This window comes from Aristolochia californica, unplaced genomic scaffold, assembly GCF_029961685.1.
Source record: "Aristolochia californica isolate CCGP_79_NKW_82.1479 unplaced genomic scaffold, dmAriCali1.0.hap1 SCAF_9, whole genome shotgun sequence".
NCBI classification, from domain to species: domain Eukaryota; kingdom Viridiplantae; phylum Streptophyta; class Magnoliopsida; order Piperales; family Aristolochiaceae; genus Aristolochia; species Aristolochia californica.
This window is the reverse complement of record NW_027182290.1, coordinates 24,887,492-24,908,623: the sequence shown is the minus strand read 5'-3', so window position 1 is coordinate 24,908,623 and position 21,132 is coordinate 24,887,492. Positions and strand designations below refer to the sequence as shown.

Below are 21,132 nucleotides of genomic sequence, written 5' to 3'. Positions count from 1 at the left end.
AAGACTTGGCAAATAGTCATAAGTTGGTTCTCTATCTTGAATTCTAGGAAATACATCTTTGATATTTAACGTTGAAGACAACATGTCATAAGTGGAGTTCCAACGAGTTGGACAATCAATGACTAACCTTTTTTCACCTAGTTGTAGTTGCTACACAATTTCAGAAATTGTGCGAAGTCTTGCCTCAGATAGATTTATGAATTTGACACTCTCACACCCGTTCTCAATGATATCCTTAATTTGAGCAAGACCATCTTGGAGTAATAAGTTCAAAATATGAGCACAAAAAAACACATGAAATAGTTTCCCACCACAAACCAATTTCCTATTTCTTGAAAAATCATTTTTCAAAATTCTTAGACAAACATCATTATATTCAGCAATATCATCTAAGATACTAAATACTTTATTTTCGATTTCCCATTCTTTCAAACACTTTTAAATAGCAACAACTATGTCAACACCATGACAAGAAGGAGAAACATACACAAAACTCAAGACTTATTTTTGTAGCTTTCAATTACTATCAATAAAATGCCTGGTAATAACCATGTATATAATCTTTTGATTTTGGGACTTCCAAAGATCCATGGTAAGACTAATCTTATTAATCTCTTTTAATAAAGTTTTCTATTTATGTTTCTCTGCTTTGTACACCTCCATACACTCCTTGATGGTCTTACAAAATATTTTTTCATAATTCACATTTGCCATCTTCATTACAAAATTAAATCTCTCCTCTTCCACTATCATGAATGGATGTTCATGCATAAGAATCCAATGAGCAATGAGTATTCTCATTCTGTCTTGATCATATTTGCCTCCAATATCCATAAAAGGAAAACCAGATGGACTCTGATCAACATTAGACCCCACTGATTGAAAGTTGATGTTTTTTTGCTTTCTCATTGCCCTTTTTTCTACTAGGACAATGTTTCAAATGTCGACTCATATGTGTGGTTATTTACTACTAATAATACTCAAATTGGTTTTACAATGAATACATTGGAGGTTTTTTTGTACCATCTATAAGTGAGACTTCTTTGAATTCTAACCACACCTGAGACCTTGTTTGTCTTTTTGAACTATGGATAGATAGAGTCACCTTCTTCCTCATAATTTAGGCTCACTTCTATTACATTAGTAGTTCTAGAGGGATATGCCAATGGTGGAGTTGAGTCATTATTTATGGCCACACTAGAACTATTGTTTACTATTGATGTCAATTGAAACCATAAAAAAAATTAATATATATTCCAAGGTCGTCATCGGATAGTGCTCCACCTCATCTTTCCCCTCATGGCGTCACTGCAGATTTTTCTTGATATTTTGGACATCGATCTCCCCCCTCCTTGAATCTCTCGTTCTTAAGGGAGGCCTCCCTTGATGTATCTTCCCTTTCTTTGAAATAAAATTATCATCATTTCAAAAGAAAAAAAATTCTTGATATCGAGAAAAAAAAATCGGTCAAGTTCATTAACGCACATGATTCTCACATAGCATGCCTGACCTTGACGATGGATGGACTTCTTCTAGCAACTGCCAGCACAAAGCGCAGTTGCAAGAAGAAGTCCATCCATCATCCAGGTCAAGCATGCTATGTGAGAATCATGTGCGTTAATGAACTTTTTCACCTTTAAACCAAAGTGTTCAACTCGTACCTGCCCTTGGTGAAGACTAGGGCAAGTCAACATAGATGTGCTCAAATGATGTGAAAGATAGCAAAGTCTCTTTAGATTTACAAGAGTCTCTATCTGGTGAAGAAGTTTCACGTCTTTCAAATTGTACACGTAGATTTTGTATTCAAGACCAATAACTAGCCTGTCACGCCTCAGTTTAACACCTCGAACATCAGATCTGAAAGTGAAGTCACCTATGTACTGGTTCACATGATTATCCCATGTCATAACTTTTTTTGGAAAGTACTGTGGACTAGATCCATTCCCAACAAGTGCAAGAATGTTGGAATGGAACAACATTTCTACTATTCAAAATCCTGCACTTTTTAGATCCAGTCTGAAGGTTTGCTTAGAAGGGTTAGAATTATAAATCCGGAACCCATGGTTAGTGGCAGCAACAAAACATTCATAGTCCTTGTTCCGTGATATTGACAACAATTCTACATCATCATCACAGAGGTCTGCTGCAGGTTGACCATCAGGATATGAAGGCCATGTGAATCATATGTGCCAACCCTCTTTGGGGTATTACCCCCCGAGAAGTTGAAACTGTTGAGCTTGTAGTCTCAATTGCAGAATAAATCAACAACACCTAGAAACCATAGATTCAATCAAGTGCAGCAAGTGCTCTGTCATTTTGAAAGTAAAGGTAGAAATACTTATAAAACTTACAACAAAGAATTTGTGAGAAAAAATATCTATAAAGTGACACAGAGCTGAAATTTTGTAAAATTATATTAGTGACTACTTTAAAAGCTTTTAGAATCCCACATACTATTTCAACCTTTTCCCATTCATCAAGACTTGGCAAACAGTCTTAAGTTGGTTCTTTATTTTGAAATCTAGGAAATGCTTCTTTGAATTTTAATGCAGAAGACAACATATCATAAGTGGAGTTCTAACGAGTTGGACAATCAATAACCAACCATTTTTCACCAAGTGGTAGTTCTTGCACAATTTTAGAAAAAGTGTGACGTTTAGCCGTAGCTAGATTTATGAATTTGACACTCTTATGCACATTCTCAATGACACAGAGCTAAACATAATTTTTTTTTATTTATGCATATAAGTGAAAACTCATTGAAGCATATATTTGCATTAAAATATTAAAAAAATTAACTATGACTGGCAACATGGATCCTATATTTGTAAAGTTTTGGTTAAATGAGAATAAAAGACTAAATAAACTCTTAGGAAAGACACCAGCAACCAACAATAATTTTTTTCTAAATATCAAGAAGTTTTTATAAAGCAAAAAGAAGAGAAACAAGCTAAGTCCCAAGATGGCTATGGGAGATTGCTGCAACACACAAAAAACTAAAGAAAAGAGAAAAAATGACCAAGATACATGAATAATTCATTCAAAAAACAACTAAATCCATGAAAGGGGTTACAACCACAAATATCTCCCATTACTAACTACGAGCATACATAGTTTTAAAACGGAAAATCATATGTATAGATAGCAGGATATGTCATCCAGATCTAGTACATTCCAATTAGAAAGATTATTGAATGACAACAGCATACAACCACCAAGCAGAACAGAGAAAATTAAGCAAAACTCATCTGAACAGGAAAAGTAAAGTTTTAGGAGGAGAAGGTAGAAACCATTAAGAAATTAGTTAATGATAAGAGCAAAACAAAATTGTTAAGAGATAAAGGTACAAGGGATACAAAGATAAAAGAAAAAGAAACAAACAGCTTGAAACTGAAAGGAGCAAATAAAACAAAAAATGGAAAATATAACACAAAGAAAAGAATTCCTAGAAAATGGTTAGGAGACACCATTCCCTCAACATCCAGCTGATAACAACCGTTGAAACACCCTCAATGATGATAAAGTAAAAAAATGTTCTGTAGTAGACTCTTAGCCCAGTACTGGAAGCATGAATCTCATACCCCAATAAGACTTAACCTTTGCTTCTTTCCATCTTGGTACAAATCTTGAACCTAATACCTAGAAAAAAAGTAAAACCTCTCCGAGTAAGTTGTAACCAAACAACCTAGGAAAACAAAAACACCATAAGAACACACACACACACTTATCAAACCCTTAAAATAATTAGGTCGAATGTCTCCATGTGGTCCCATGCACAAGGCCCTTTAGCTTAAGAGATAATTCTCTGTTTGTATCTTTTTCTTGGAGGCCCGAATACTTTTATTTGCTGGTGTTGCCTTCTCATGCAGTTTGCTTTGAGACCATATGCAATTGGTAACTGCAGAAATTATTAGACCTAGTTTTCCTTCTTTATCTCAACTATTCTGATCACATAAAAAAACGGAACTCATACAGGAAAAGCATCACGCAGGTTGTGCATGTCAGCTTCAATGTTTAAATGTCATTTGGTCAAATTTGAAGCTACTACCTGACAGCTGGAATGCTATGCCTAATATTTGACAAGGGCTAGCAAACCTATGCTGAAGATTTGGTATGAAATGGTTACATATAGCATAAACCAAGATCCACGATTCTCTGTTATTTTGTTTCACGAAAGTTCTTATGCACTCAGTTCAGTTTCAAGCTAAAACCCCTCAAGAGGTTCAATTAACCTTTGGCATTGTCATATAAGGATCAACCAACCTACTTGAATGTTTCCATGACAATATGGATTATACCAATGCAGAGTCTGATGACCCACAAATACAAATAATCAAAAGACTATCCTGATCTTGCTACTATTGTACATTCTGCTCTTGGATGATAATGCTCTAACCAGGTCCCAACATTTTGGTTTAAAGAAGGAAAATGGTACAAAAGTTCAGTGTGCAACAACCATAATGAACAACTATTGACCACTTCTTCATAGTTTCTATCTTGCTTTCCCCCTAAAGCCATATCAAAATTTAATTGATTCTTGCAGTATATAGTGGTGTTCCATTATACGTCTAGCATTAGCTCGTTGGACCAATAAATTAATGGAGGACCAAGAGCAAAGAAAATCAACGTGTAAGTTCTAGAATTCCATCTCCATCCTGATGATATGCTTCAATGTCTATCAAATTTCTCAAGAAAAATATCATACGCAGTAATACTCTTCATTGCCAAAACAGGCCATTGGTTGATAACAACGATCATTCATAAACAGTTCAGTGAATAATATTGATTGCTAAGGCAACCTTAAATTCCTGCCAAAAGAAAAACTCAAAAGCAGCAAGAATGCACCATAAGTAGTTAAGATGTCGGACATAAAAAGTATGTTTGTAAGGTGTCGGGTTCGGAAATGAACGGAGGTGGACACCCACACAGCGCAAGCTAGCGGGTCTCACGCTAAAATAAAATTTCAGTTCAGATCAATTGAAAGTCTGAAACGGTGTGCACCACTGCAACAAAGGACCAACAATTATCCCAGAGAAAATATATATATAGTAATTACATGGGTTACCGGGTTGTTCATTCGTACAACAACGCAATATCGACGACGCCGATTCAAACTCTACACCAATGAAGGAAAAAGAAAACAATAAGCTGAGTCTCTGGATGGTACCGCTAAAATTTGAAAAAGAAAAAACTCTGGTATGCAAGGTGATGATCGAGAAGAACATGTTGAACTGTATAGCTGTATAGCGTGATGGGAGGAAACTGTATAGCTGTATAGCGTGATCGGAGGAAACTGCATAGCTGTATAGCGTGATCGGAGGAAACTGTATAGCGTGATTTTTCCTCCGATCCCGTGATTGTATTCTTGATTTTATCCATTGATTTTAGGATCTAAATTGATCCTAAAATCGACTTGTAATGTATTATAAATAGCCACCTAACGGAGAAGGATATATCGTCGAAAAATCATTCTTTGAATCTCTGTTATTATTTTCCAGTTCTATCTGTTTTACATGGTATCAAAGCAAGAGAATTATCCTCTCTTTTCTGGCGCCGAAAGTCGGAGCTAAGTGCTCCTGTAATCGCCGAAGGAGGAAGCCGGAGAAAGAAAAAAAAATCGTCGAAGTTGCAGAACTCTGTTTTTTTTTTTTTTTCTGCAACTCCGTATTCCGGTTGTCCCGAAGCCAAAAGAACGTCGCCGACGACCGACGACGATTACTGAAGACCGAAGACGATCGCCGACGACAGTTCCACCTTCCCGTTATTACCGCCGATCACCACTATCGCCGAGGGAAGCCGAATTGCCGAAAGAGAATAGAGTTCTCTTATGACGGTCCTGTCGCCGAAATCACGTCGCCGACGAGTGCCGACGATCGCTGACGAGTGTCGATGATCGCCGACGAGCGCCGACGACGGCACCACCACCCTGTTGTCACTGCCAATCACCAGCCGACTGAAGCCGACGCTTCTTTGCCGTTGCCGAAGACGAAGGTAATTTTTTGTTTTTGAAACTTAGGAACTACTGTTCCTTTATTTTCCTGCCAACCGAACCGACCCAGACCGGCGGGTCAACCGAACCGGGCTAAACCCGAACCGAATCGGACCAGAATTGAATCAGCCCAGATCGTACCAAACCGGACCAGATCGAACCGGACCGGACTGAACCGAACTGGACCGGATTAGAAAAAAAAAAAATTAGATCGATGGCCACCACTACAGGCGCATCTACCGAACTTATCCCATCACCACAGATTATAGTCCACCAAGACAATTATGCGCTTCCAACTGGAATTATCCTCGATGAGACCAATTATTCATTATGGTCCCAACTCATGGAGATGCGAATTGGCGCACGCAACAAAGCTGGATACCTCACCGGCGAAACAAAAAAACCAGTATCTGGCGATGCCAATCTTGGAGCATGGATTACTGAAAATCAAAGAGTCAAAAGTTGGCTTATTGACTCCATGAGTCCATTGCTTATGCAGCGATTTTTTCGCCTCTCCACTGCCAACGAGATATGGGAAGCAATATCAAAAACGTTCTATGATGGATCCGATGAAACTTGTATATTTGAGCTGAACCAGAGATCTTTTTCTACCAAACAAAATGGTAGACCATTATCCTCGTACTACAATGAATTGGTTATTATTTTCCAGGAGATTGATCATAGAACTATATCTCATGAAGGAACAGTCGAAGGGCTAATCCAGTTGCACTCTGCAATGGCTAGACTTCGGGTTCATATTTTTCTCAGTGGGCTTGACTCCGAGTTTGATCAAGTTCGTGGAGAAATTTTGCGAAAAGACCCCAAACTTGATTTGGAGAGTACATATGCATATGTCAGACGCGAATATCAACAGAGACAGACAATGGGGACCTATCGTCCAGTCTCAGAGAACTCGGCGATGTTGGTCAACCAAAACCGATAAGGATCATCAAGCAGTCGGAACCCTCAATCCTCTGGCAAAGGTAACAATCGTGTATGTATTCACTGCGGGAAAAAAAGACATTCACAACACCGGTGTTATGAGATTATTGGCTATCCAGAGTGGTGGGATTTCTCGAAAAATCCTCGTAACAAGATTGCTGGGAAAGCTATGGTGACATCCATGGAAGATAATCAAGAGCTACCTACTGCAAATGTTGCCCATCCAGGTATTCTCGATAATGCATTAGTATTTTCTGTACATTCTAAGAATAGACGTTGGATTATTGATACAGGTGCATCCAATCACATGATAAGGGATCCCAGTCAGTTAGAATCAATCCTACCTTCTCCACAATTTGTTATTTCAACAGCCAATGGTAGTACCTCTCCTATTACTGGGGAAGGAAATGTTATATTATCCAATAATCTGACATTAGATATTGTCCTTGTGGTTCCCTCTCTTGAATATAACCTTTTGTCTGTTAACCAAATTACTTCCACTCTTGCTTGTACTGTAACTTTTTGGCCCTCATTTTGTGTCTTTCATGACATTCTAACCTGGAAGATTCTTGGTTATGGTGTTAGACGGGGCAAACTCTACTATTTGGAGTTGACAGAGAATGGGAGATCAAAAATCAGTCAGACAAATCAAGCTAGCAGTGAAGATAATGCTTAAACAACTGTATGGTTATGGCACCGACGATTAGGCCACCTTTCCTTTGGTTATCTTAAGAAATTGCGACCTCAACTTTTTTCAGGTTTGACTGATGTACATTTTCATCGTGACACATGTGAATTGGCTAAAAGCCACCGTATTGCTTATTTACCAAGTTTGAATAAAAGTTTCGAACCTTTTGAGGTTATTCATTCTGATGTTTGGGGTCCAGCCAAGGTTCCCTCTATTTCTAGAGCTCGTTACTTTGTGACATTTATTGATGAATACACTAGAATGACTTGGGTATCTCAGCTTATCCAAAAGAGTGATGTGTGTCTAGCATTTCAGAAATTCCATACAATGATACATACTCAATACCAAAAGCAGATTCGTGTTTTGCAATCTGACAATGGGATTGAGTTTGTTAATGCTTCTCTCGAAAATTTTCTGACCACTCATGGAATTCGTCATCAGACTTCTTGCACCTATACTCCCCAACAGAATGGATTGGTAGAAAGAAAGAATAGACAACTTTTGGAAGTAGTGCGTGCCTCTCTCTTTGGCATGAACATGCCTCGATTTTATTGGGGCGAAGCTATCACATCTGCTGCCTACCTCATCAATCGAACACCTTCTAGAGTACTTGATTTTCAAACTCCTCTACGCAAGCTGCAATCCCTGATTTCAATTCCCCATCTTCCGAATCTTGAACCCCGAATTTTTGGGTGTACCGCTTATGTTCATATCCCAAAGATCTTGCGAAATAAATTTGATCCATGTGCCAAGCGATGTGTATTTTTTGGCTACTCTGAATTTCAAAAAGGATATCGGTGTTATGATCCACACACCAACAAGCTCCATGTGACTCTAGATGTCTCCTTCCATGAATCAGTCCCTTATTATTCAGGGGGAGTTTCTTGGACATCTCTTCAAGGGGAGAGTTCAAATGTAGAGAATGTTCCACATGAAACTAATGGAGGTGCTGAGTTTATTGAGTTAGAAGCGGTGAATGATTTTTTCAAGTGTCATGATGTGCAACAAGACTGTGATTCAGTAATTTCACCTAAAGAACCCCCAGAGTTGCCCCCGTCTAAACCAACAACTGAAGAATCAACCCGGAATGTTCCTCCTCAGGTAAATACGAATCCTGTGTTTGATGAGTCTAATGAAACATGTCTTCCTACAGAAAACATAACCCCTAGATATCCACAAAGATTGAATAGGGGAGTTCCAAAAAAATAGTATAAACCTGATCTTGAAGCCAAGATCAAATACTCAATCAATAACTATATGTCCTCCCATAGGTTGACTAAATCGTATGCATTTACTGTTGATCAATTATCTAGGGTTTCTATTCCTAGTAATGTGCAGGATGCATTATCTGATCCAAAATGGAAAAAAGTGATGAACGAAGAGATGGAGGCTCTACAAAAAAATGTCACTTGGGAACTTGTTCCCCAACCTAAAGGAGTAAAAACAATTGGATGTCGATGGGTGTTCACTTTGAAACTCAAACCGGATGGAAGCATAGAAAGATATAAAGCTCGGCTAGTTGCAAATGGATATACGCAAAGGTATGGGATAGACTATCAGGATACTTTTGCACCAGTAGTTAAGATCAATACAATCGTATTCTTATATCTATAGCAGTAAATCGAGACTGGCCTCTGTAACAATTTGATGTTAAAAATGTCTTCCTCAATGGAGACTTAGAAGAAGAAGTCTACATGTAACTACCACCAGGCATAAAAAGTGGTTCTTTGTCTCAAGGTAAAGTTTGTAAATTGAAGAAGTCATTGTATGGGCTGAAACAGTCACGTAGAGCATGGTTTGGGAGATTCTCGGCTACAATGAAGGAGTTTGGTTATAAACAAAGTAACTCAGATCATACTTCGTTTATAAAACACAAAGAAGGAAAGGTAACAACATTAATTGTATATGTTGATGATATGGTCGTGACAGGAGATGACCCAGGTGAAATGCAAGCTTTACAGGAGTATTTATGTACTAAATTCGAAATGAAGGATCTCAAACAACTTAAATATTTTTTGGGAATTGAAGTTGCAAGATCGAAACATGGAGTCTTCCTTTCACAACGAAAATATGTGTTGGATCTTCTAGCCGAAACCGGAATGCTTGACTGTAAACCAATAGAGACGCCCATGGAAATGCATCATAAACTCGGAATTCTTCCAGATCAAATTCCAGCAGACAAAGGGCGTTATCAACGATTAGTTGGAAGATTAATCTACCTATCACACACAAGGCCCGATGTAGCATATGCAGTAAGCGTTGTGAGCCAGTTCATGCATGCACCAAGTGAAGAACATATGGAAGCAGTCTATCGGATCTTGAGATACTTAGAGAGTGCTCCAGGAAAAGGTTTGTTATTCTCAAAAAATGATATCTCTAGTATTGAAAGGTATACAGATTCTGATTGGGCAGGTGATCAAACAACCAGAAGATCCACGCCGGGTTACTTTACTTTTGTGGAAGGGAATCTTGTTACTTGGAAAAGCAAAAAACAGAAGGTAGTATCAAGATCAAGTGCTGAAGCTGAATTTCGAGGTATGGCTCATGGTGTATGCGAGGTGTTATGGATACAGAATATACTGAGAGACTTAGGGATTGAATACGACAAACCTATGAATCTTCACTGTGATAACAAGGCAGCTATCGCAATTGCACAAAATCCAGTTCAACATGATCGCACTAAACATGTTGAAGTTGATCGTCATTTCATCAAAGAGAACCTTGATGCAAAGATTATACAATTCCCCTTTACTCAATCTGCGAGTCAGATGGCTGATATGCTCACGAAGGCAATATCAGGGAAAATATTTCATGGTATAATTGACAAGTTGGGCTTGACTGATATCTATGCACCAACTTGAGGGGGAGTATTGAACTGTATAGCTGTATAGCGTGATCGGAGGAAACTGTATAGCGTGATTGTTTCCTCCGATCCCGTGATTGTATTCTTGATTGTATCCCTTGATTTTAGGATCTAAATTGATCCTAAAATCGACTTGTAATGTATTATAAATAGCCTCCTAACGGAGAAGGATACATCGTCGGAAAATCATTCTTTGAATCTCTGTTATTATTTTTCGGTTCTCTCTGTTTTACAGAACAGAAGAGAAGAAAGGATAGGATCTTCTCGCACGATGAAGTCCATCTTGGAAAAATTCAATCTCTTGCACATTTTCTTCTTTCTTGGAAAAAGAAGGATAGAGGTATTGAATTCAATTTGATGGCGGCCCTTTCGTCATTCTTGCCGCTCTCGCACCAAGAACCGTACTGGAAAGAGACGAGGCACTTCCAATTCTTTTTTAAACTTTGTTTCTCCAGAAATATACCCAATTTTCATCTCAAATCGTTGAATAATGCAGATTCATCGAAGCCGTTGGTTAAGTGTGATAGGCCGAACACATCTCAACCATGCGTAAGGCTCAGACACCTAGGAAGGTTAGTCAACTTGATGCAGGAGATGAACTTCAACCGCATTACTCAATTCATCTCCTGACGTCATCAGTGGAGCGCCAGACTGCAAGTCATCTCGATGACTAAGATGAAGGTGAACATCATCTCCACGTTATAGTTTATGGAATCTGGTTTTCGTCCAAAATTGCCAATCATCTACATGAATTAAACGCCAGGGTTCGAACCCTCGACGTTTTTTTTTTCTCTCTCCCCGCACCCCCCCTCTCGCTCTCTTCTCAGTTTCATTTTTTTCTCGCTCTCTCCCGCACCTCCTCTCATCTCCATGCGGCCCCGAGGTCTCTGCTCTCTCTCTTCTCTCGGACTCATTCTCCGCCCTCTGTCTCTCGGTCTCCCTCTCGGCTTCCCTATCTTCTCCCTTTCGGCCTCCCACTCCCTTCTCTCTCTCGCTATTCTCTTTTCCTCCAAAATACCTTACGATTTCGTTCAATTTCTCCCATTTTGATTTCGATTTTCTTCTATTTCGACATTGGGCATCGATTGCTTAATTTCTACTTCGATTAGGCTTCAATTTCACCTTTTAGTATCGGTTTTCTCCAAATTTCATAAGGTATGACTAAACCCTTTTTTTCGATTAAATTAGTGTTGTATTTGATTTAATTTTATTTTTAGTGCCAAATTTGGGGTTATTTTTTGCTTGTGTTGCTTATAACTCTTATTTTCATATTGAGGAAAATGGTTTCATTTATTGCGCTAAAGCTGTTATTACTCTTGTAATAATCAGGTAAAGTCTGTTAAACACACAAGGGTTGCTTTAAGCTTTCTCAGATTCGTTCAATGTAAAATTATCATTACTACTATTTTGACTGTAGCTATTACTAATCTTGGTCACCAGTGGTGCAATCTTGTAGGAAATATATATATGTTCTTGACCTAAGCTGTGAAGCTTGAACTTTGTATTTACATTTTCCATCAAAGTGCATTTTATAAAAAATGATAAGTTAACATATTGCCTGAATCTTATAGGATGCTGCACCAGCAGTAAATGATGATGATGATGATTTGGATCTCTTTGGAGAAGAAACGGAGGACAAGAAAGCAGCTTAGGAAAGGACAGCTGCAATGGCCACTGCAAAGAAGAAAGAAAGTGAGAATCTCTTTTGTTTACCAGATTTCCGTAGATTTCTTAAACCAGTCGAGTAATTAGGTCAAAAAGTTATTTTGCTATCAGTTCCACTAATTATTAGTTTACTATTTCTAATTTCAGGTGGGAAATCCTCAGTCGTCCTGGATGTGAAACCTTGGGACGATGAAACTGACATGAAGAAACTGGAGGAGGCTGTTCGTGGTGTTGAAATGCCTGGCCTCCTGTTGGGAGCATGTACGTGATCTCCATAATCTTAATTTTTTGCATGTCTTGATCCAGATTTAATATCTGTGGGGTAATTCGAACAATTTGTCATAATGTTCCTGTTTGCAGCAAAGCTTGTCCCTGTTGGTTACGGTATTAAGAAGCTCCAGATCCTGATGACAATTGTGGATGACCTTGTCTCTGTTGACGGTCTCATTGAGGAGCACCTCTCGGAAGAGAAGCTATGAAGCTGTCCCATTCGTAAAATTTGAATGAAAGCGACAGTGAGCACGACTTATTTTGGTTTTACAATGCGATGTGGTTTTGACCACCTCATTGATGAAAGGTTTTGTGAGGCAGAAACTGTGGATGGGATGCTTCAGCTGTAAAAGTCCTGAAGAACCACAAATAATTTCTAATTTGCTCATATCTGTTAATACAAAAAAAGGTAATTTAGATCGGTCCTGTTTTCATTCCAATGAAGTCCTCTGCATTCCTGATTGCAAGCCATATTTCAGGTCCAATCCAGTAATCCAACAGGATGAGACTGCAGCCTGAAACCCAATGAACACTTTTGGGTTGTCAAAGAAGAGATTTTTTTTTTAAAATAATAATAATATAATTTTTTCATAAAATTGTAATTTATAACTTGTAATAAGAGTTATTACAAGTTATTATTTCTCTTATTTTTCGTGTTTTTCTCATTTTGGGGCACTAACACTGGAAACTGTTTTCCAGTGCACATGAACTCGTCCACACTAACACCGATTTTGAAGATGAAATTCATGTAGATGAAAATGTAGATGAAGATGAACTTCAAATTTTATGTTTGTTGACTAAACCCCTATTGATTTGGACAAAATTTCACAGCTATACGCTTCTGCCTATGCTAATGTCGGATCTGACCATTATTCCGATCCTATTAGTTATTCGGATCCTATTCGGTCATTAGTAAGGGTGGCATCAAACTGATTCGGTTCAATTTGATTTATATGCGTTTGAGTTAACGAGCCAAATTCGACTAAACTATGGTTTTTTCAAGAAATATTGAAAATACATTTTTAGTAGAAATATATTTCTAGGGACTATTAATGTCTCATGTTTTTGGAAACATTTTTCTAATTGGAAACTCTTATTAAAAAATTCATATAATTTTCTAAGTAAGATTTTCCTGCCAAGAAGGGTTAGAAAACCGTATAAATTTTTTTTGAATAAGTATTTGACAGTTGATGCTATAATACTTTTAGTAGGAGGCAATTTTCATAACAATTTTGTGTTCGACATTTTATTTGATTAAAAATTTATCGATAAGTATAGTAATATATTAAATTGATTATTAATTTTTATTTATTTCCCTAGAATAGGCAATAAGAGGTCATTTAACTTTCCTAACAAAATTTTAAAATATTTCTTGTAATTTTTTAGTAAATCACTAATAGTAATAGGATTTTATTTAAATGTTTTTTTGAAAATATGTATCATAGGAAAAACATTTTTAGTTTTTCCTAGAGTATAAATTTTCAACCAGGGGCATTAAGGAGGCCATAGTAAATTTATGGCCAGATTCAAAAATTACAAAATAAGCTAGACAACATTTGAAGTAAAAAAGATTAATATTGGTGCATTCTAATCCATTATCGAGATTCAATCCCGAACCTCTCCTATCATTCTTTTTTTTTTAAATGTATGCATAATTTTTTATATAATTTATTTGAAATATTTTATGTAGAGTATTAAATGTAGGTTAAACTCGAACTCGGCTAGAGCTCGAGCTTGAGCTCAAACTTGGTTAAAATTATTAGGCTCGAGGCTAGGGTTGACTCGAGCTCAAGTTTGAAATATTTAAATCAAGTTCAGCTTGAACATAGGAAGGTTCAAGCTCAGCTCGATTCGATGTCACCCTTATGCCCAATTTTATGTGAAATGTATGCATAATTTTATATACAATTTATTTTACATGTATTTTTTAAAAAGTTTTAAATGTATGTTGGAGCTCGAACTCGAGACATGTATTTTTTGAAAAGTTTTAAATGAATGTTAAAGAGTTATCTTATAAGGAAATTTGGTTTGTTGGCGAAGTAAAAAAGAAGAATGTTGTAGTCCGTTCTTGTGTAGAAGTTGCATATAGGCTGATGACTCACATAAAAAACAAGTTGATGTGGGTTAAGTCAGTCTCATGAGAGTTGGGTTTCAACAAAGATGAGACGATGAATATGTTTTTTAATAATCAGGTTGTGATCTTTATTGAAAATAATCTAGTTTTCCTTGAGAGGAGTAGACATATAGAAGTGGATTGTCACTTCATTTGAGATGCAGCGATGAAAAAGGAGGTAGTAACTCTGTTTATTCAATCTGGAGATCAGTTGAGAGATGTCTTCACCAAGATCCTTGACAAGTGAGAATTTAAATCATTTTGCAACAAGTTGGGATTCCTGGATATATACGCTCCATCTTGAGGGGGAGTGTTAGAAGATACATCTAGGGGTATATTTGTTATTTTACCCTCTAGAGGTAATTTGGCCATTATACCACTTCAATGGTTAATTATTTTAATGTAATCTTGTTCTGCATCTTAAATTATATTTGTGGTTAAATTTTTATATACATAGGATATTTAGTTAGGGAGATATAAAAAGTTTAAGGTTTATTAAGTGTATAGGGGTATTTTTATAATTTTAATTCAAAACACCTATAAGTGTTAAGTTGTGGAGCGTAATCAATGCCCTACACTGAGTCGATATGCAGTAAAATCATTGTGGAGGTTGGAAGGGGGGCGGGAAACCCCCCCTCCCAGGGGTGTGGGGGCGAAACCCTCACCCGATCCACTATATATTAATTGCATTTTACTCTTGTATCGCAGTTGCCCTAATTTTTTCTTCACCCGCTCCACTATATATTAATTACATTTTACTCTTGTATTGCAGTTGCCCTAATTTTCTCTTTATAATTGAGGGGCGTCGCTATTAGGGTTTTTATCATCACTAAGAAGGAGCTGGAGTTGTAGCCCGAGAGAGGTTAGAGAAAACACCTATAAATATGCAATTTCTCTTGTAAACTATTCCATCTTCATAGTGGATTATTGCAGCAGCAAAAGACAGGATGTAGTCTCACCTTAAGACGAACCTGTATAAATCTTGGTGTTATTTTTTGTTGTTTGTTTTTCTTTCTTTTGCAATTATTATTATTGGTCTCGCTAGTTTGGAATTAGGGCCTCTAATTCCTAACAAGTGGTATCAGAGTTTTGGTTCGTGATTGAGAGAAATGGCTGGCGGAGAAGGATCGACACTTGGAATCAACAAGTTTGATGGTATGGATTTTGCGTTCTGGAGGATGCAGATCAAAGAATATCTTTACAGTAAACAAATGGCACACACCACTTCTAGATATGAAACATAAAGGTATGAAAGATGATGAGTGAAAGCTCCTCGATAAACAGGTATTGGGAGTAGTCCGGTTAACACTGTCAAAGAACGTTGCACATAAGGTGGCGTCGGAGAAAACTATAGTGGGGATGATGAAGATTCTGTCAGATATGTATGAGGAGCCTTTCGTAAATAATAAGGTACATCTCATGAAAAAACTCTTCAATTTAAAGATGATAGAAAATACATCAAAGATCGCATTTGAATGAGTTTAGTACGATTGTCAATCAATTGACCTATTCAAATTAAATTTGATGATGAGGTTCGTGCTTTAATTCTTTTGGTGTCTCTACTAAATTTTTGGGAGCCTATGAGGGTTGCAGTCAACAACTCTGTAGGCAATGGGAAGTTGATCTTTGATGATGTTCAGGAAACCATTCTCGCGGAAGAAGTTCGTAGAAATAACTCTAGAAAATCATCGACATCTAATTCTGCCCTAAGTGTCGATACTAGGGGCAGAAACTTTGAGAGGAATTCCAACAAGGGCAATGGTAGAGGAAAGTCGAGGAATAGTAGAAGCAAGTCAAAATTCGGAAGGAATGTGAAACACTATAATTGTGGTAAGTCTGGTCACATACAAAAGAATTGCGAAGCACCAAAGAAGGTTTACTCTTTGAAAAGAAAAACGATGCTACAAATGCGGTGATTGAAGAGGTATAAGATACTTTACTCTTGTCAGTTGATAGCCTTATTGACTCTTGGGTGTTAGATTCAGGAGCTTCTTTTCACACCACCACACATCGTGAGATCTTGGAGAATTATATTGCTAGAGATCATAGGAAGGTGTATCTTGCTGATAGAGAACCTTTGGATATTGTCGGTATTGGTAATGTCAGTTTGAGGATGTCAAACGGGTTAGTGTGAAAAATTCAAAAGGTGAGACATGTACCAAAACTTATGCGTAATCTGATCTCAAAAGGGCAACTTGATGATGCAAGTCATAACGTGACTTTTAATAGTGTTGCTTGGAAAGTCACTAAGGGAGCCATGGTTATTGCACGAAGAGTTAAAAATGGAACTTTTTTACTTCACTTCTAGTTGCAGAGACATGGTTGCAGTTGTTGATGTTGTTACTAATTCTGATTATAGGCTCGATCACATGAGTGAGAAGGGAATGAAAGTACTTCAATACAAAGGGAAGCTACCAGGATTAAAAACTGTAAAAACAGTTTCTGTAAAGGTTGTATTTTCGACAAGCAAAAAAGGGTTAGCTTTTCTAAAGCAAGAAAGGAGCAAAAGAAAGCAAAATTGGAGTTGGTTCACACAGCTGTGTGGAGGCCTTCAACTGTTACTTCTTTTAGTGGTTTAAACTACTATGTGATATTTATTGATGATGTAAGCAAAAAATTTTGAGTTTATTTCCTAAAAAAGAAATCTGAAGTCTTTGATACCTTCAAGATATGGAGAGCAATGGTTGAGAATGAAACAAATTTGAAGGTGAAGTACTTGCAGCCAAATAATGGGGGAGAATATATAGATGATGATTTCAAACGGTATAGTGTTGATAATAGAATCAAGTGAAGAAGACCATTCCTGGAAAACCTCAACAAAATGGTATGGCAGAGAGGTTGAATAAGACTTTGAATGTGTGCTAGGAGCATGAGATTGCATATAGGATTGCCAAATGTGTTCCAATCTGAAGCTATTAGCACCACGGCCTATTTGATCAACTGATGTCCCTCAACAACATTGAATTGCAAAATACTAGAAGAGGTTTGGAGTGGCAAAGAGGTAAATCTTTCTTTCTTGAAAGTTTTTGGTTGTGTTTGTTATATTCATATTTATTTTGCTGTTAGAAGTAAATATGATGTTAAATCTAAGATATGGTGGTACCGAGTTTGGTTATCGCTTCTAGGATGATTAAAATCAGGAGCAAGGATGTGATCTTTAATGAAGGTGTTATGTATAAAAACAGTTTGAGAACAGAGTCTGAGAGCGCAAATGATGAAGCCAAGAAGTCAAAAGTGATTCAATTGAGAGATTTTCCAGTTATTGAGATAGAGAATATTAATTAGGAAGACCAAAAAAAATACCCCCAGAAATAAATTAGAATATTCCTATGATTGTACTCAGGAGATCTTCCAGAACTAGTAGACCACCACAAAGGTACTCCCTTGCACTGAATTATATTTTTTTGACTGATAAAGGTGAACCAGTGAGTTATGAGGAAGTCGTGCAAGCTGATGAATCGACAGTGGGAGTTGGCCATGCGGGATGAGATGGATTCACCGTTATCCAATCAGACATAGTAGTTGACCAAATTACCAAAAGAGAAGAAGACCTTGCAAAACTGTACAAGGCAAGCGGTACAAGGCAAAACTGGTGGTAAAGGACTTTCAACAAAAAGAAGGCATTGACTACACTGAAATTTTCTCTCCATTAATGAAATTGACTACTATTAGAATAGTGCTTGGACTAGTGGCAAATGAATACTTACCCTTAGAATAGTTGGATGCAAAGATAACCTTTCTTCATGGTGATTTAGAGGAAGAAATTTACATGACGCATCTATAGGGTTTCAAAGCACAGGGAAAGAAGAAAATGGTCTGCAAACTTCAAAAGAGCTTGTATGGTCTTAAACAGGCTCCAATCCAATGGTATAAGAAGTTTAACACCTTTATGAGTAGTAATGGTTTCTTCAGGAGCCAAGCAGATCATTGCTGCTATGTGAAGAAGCTTGACGCTGCCTACATCATTCTACTACTATATGTTGATGACATGTTGATAGTAGATATTTGCAAACAGGAAATAGATAAGTTGAAAAGGGAGTTGTCCAAGAAGTTTGCAATGAAAGACTTGGGTTCTACAAAACTAATCATTGGGATGAGGATTACTAGGGACATTGATGTCTTGAAATTGTTACAAGAAGAATATATGAAGAAGATGTTGAGTAGATTCAACATGAATGATGCGAAACTAGTGAGTACTCATTTGGCTAGTCACTTTAGCTATCTAAGAAGCAATCACCTTCTACAGAGCAGGAACAAACCCACATGGCCAATGTGCCTCATGCTTCTGCTATTAGTAGTCTCATGTATGCCATGGTGTGCACTAGACCAGACATAGCTCATGCAGTGGGAGTTGTGAACAGATATATGAGTAATCCGGGTAAGCAACATTGGGAAACAATTCTCAGGTATTTGATAGGCACTACAAACTCAACCTTATGTTTCAGAAAGTCATACATGGGATTATAGGGTTATGTAGATGCTGACACGGCTGGAGACATTGATGGCAGGAAGAGCACCACTAGATATGTATATACGTTGGATGGTACAACAGTTAGTTAGGTCTCCAAGTTGCAAAAGATAGTTACTCTTTCCACTACTGAGGTAGATATGTGGTTGTGACTAAAGCCAGCAAAAAGATGGTATAACTGCAGTCTTTCTATGAAGAATGTGTTATACCGTGACAATCAAAGTGCTATTCATTTAGCAAAGAATCATGTAAGGCCAGAACAAAACACATAAAGGTACGTTATCACTTCATAAGATCGGCTCTGGAGGATGGAGTCTTAGCACTTGAGAAGATTTAAGGAAGTCAGAATCCAACTGATATTTTGGCAAAGAGTGTTACGATCTAGAAACTAAAATTATGTGCAACTTCAGTTGAACTTCTCTTTGAGGATTGAGACGTTGTTGCCACTGTAGAGGAGATATTGATGATGGATTAATCTCATAGTGGAAGATTATTATTTTGGAGCCTAATCAACACCTTATGCTGAGTCGGTACGCAGTAAGGTCGTCGTGGAGGGGGTGTGGGGGCGAAGCCCCTGCCCAGTCCACGATATATTAATTGTCGTTTCATTAAGGGCAATTTTAGAATTTTTCTCTTGTATTGCCGTTACCCTAATTTTCTCTTTACAATTGAAGGACGCCACTATTAGGGTTTTTATCATCACCGAGAAGAAGCTAGAGTTGTAGCCTCAGAGGTTAGAGAAAATACCTGTAACTGTGTAATTTCTCTTGTAAACTATTTCATCTTCATAGTGGATTACTACAATGGCGAACGATAAGACGTAGTCTCACCTTGAGGCGAACCTATATAAATCTTCTTGTTATTTTTCGTTGCTTGTTTTTCCTTTTTTTGAGATTATTATTATTGTTCTCCTTATTTTGAAATTAGGGCATCTAATTCCTAACAATAAAGAGTATCTGGTAATTCATGCACAATTCCCTAGGATACCATTCAAGGTCTTTAGAAAACTCTTCTTTTCATTTGTCCTTTTCTCTCAATTTCTTCCTCTTCCTTTACCCAAATCTTGATTTTTACATGGATAATAGAGTTACCAACTAATAAAAAGTTATCAAACTGGTTAAATATTGATTTCACTAGCTATCTAGCTATCTACCTTGGCCTTGTGTGCATATAGATAAAGTAATAGAAGCAAAAATGATTAGATAGGTCATGAACAGAAAACAGTGACGAATTCCTTTAAAGAGCCCACATCAAGTTGATGTTATTTAGACCACACATAAAGACAGGATCATGCCAAGCATGTCATTTTGCCAAATTTTGGCTTTCTTAGTGGCTCATCTTGGTCTGGTTTCTTTAAGATGGTGATCCCAACAGTCCATTGGTGCAGTTTGGTTCAATTATTTCATAATTTGGTTGGTAAAAGAAAGAGAAGCATTAACTAAAAGAATTTTGTATTCCATCCTCGAAGATAAAAGATAAGAGATGAATAAATGCATAAAAATAATGACCATGGAAATTTTCTGTGAATGGATTGTCAAATGAAGAAGGGGAAAAATTTATAGTCAAATTCTCAACATGGATTCTCAATGCCAAAGAATAGAGACGATTTTTAGGGCAGAACTAAGCCACAACAATTAGAGACCAGATATGTCCAGGTTCTAATGGCAAGTAGATCTGACTAAAGAACCTGGTTCTAAGTAGCTGAATCAAACATAAAAGGGAGGACAACTAATTACACTAGGGCAGAGAAATTATCCGTAAATATGGTAGCAAATCTTATAAGATTATTTTGAAAAGATGTCGACTACCGAATCTAGATCAGGTAATACCTCAGACTTACCACATCATTCTACTATGAGCTTGGCAAAGCCTGTGGCAGCTGTAAGACTGGCCTTTTTTACATCATCGCCAGATGGACAACAGAATTCACCTTAAGCAGGATAATAATCTTGTGTGGTGTTTCGATGCACAGATCAAGTTTGCAGGTCATATCAAATTCATCAGATGAACAATCTGAAGATAGATCATTCAAACAAAAAAAGAATCTGAAGACAATAAAAATAAAAAATAAAATAAAATCTGAAGATAGCCACATGATAGCAGCCATCAACTTCCACCAAAAATTAAGCTAGAA

General features: G+C 37.2%; 1 non-coding gene and 2 pseudogenes across 1 annotated transcript; 1 reads left to right on the top strand and 2 right to left on the bottom strand.

Moving 5' to 3' along the window:
* Positions 1-1,532: 1,532 nt before the first annotated feature.
* On the bottom strand, positions 1,533-2,473 carry LOC137940067 (autophagy-related protein 18d-like; annotated as a pseudogene).
* An 8,554-nt stretch (positions 2,474-11,027) lies between these two features.
* Positions 11,028-12,626, top strand: LOC137940066 (elongation factor 1-beta-like; annotated as a pseudogene).
* Positions 12,627-20,811: 8,185 nt separating this feature from the next.
* On the bottom strand, positions 20,812-20,909 carry LOC137942277 (small nucleolar RNA snoR113). The gene has a single exon (XR_011110521.1). It is a non-coding gene; the product is annotated as a small nucleolar RNA snoR113 (small nucleolar RNA).
* Positions 20,910-21,132: the final 223 nt, after the last annotated feature.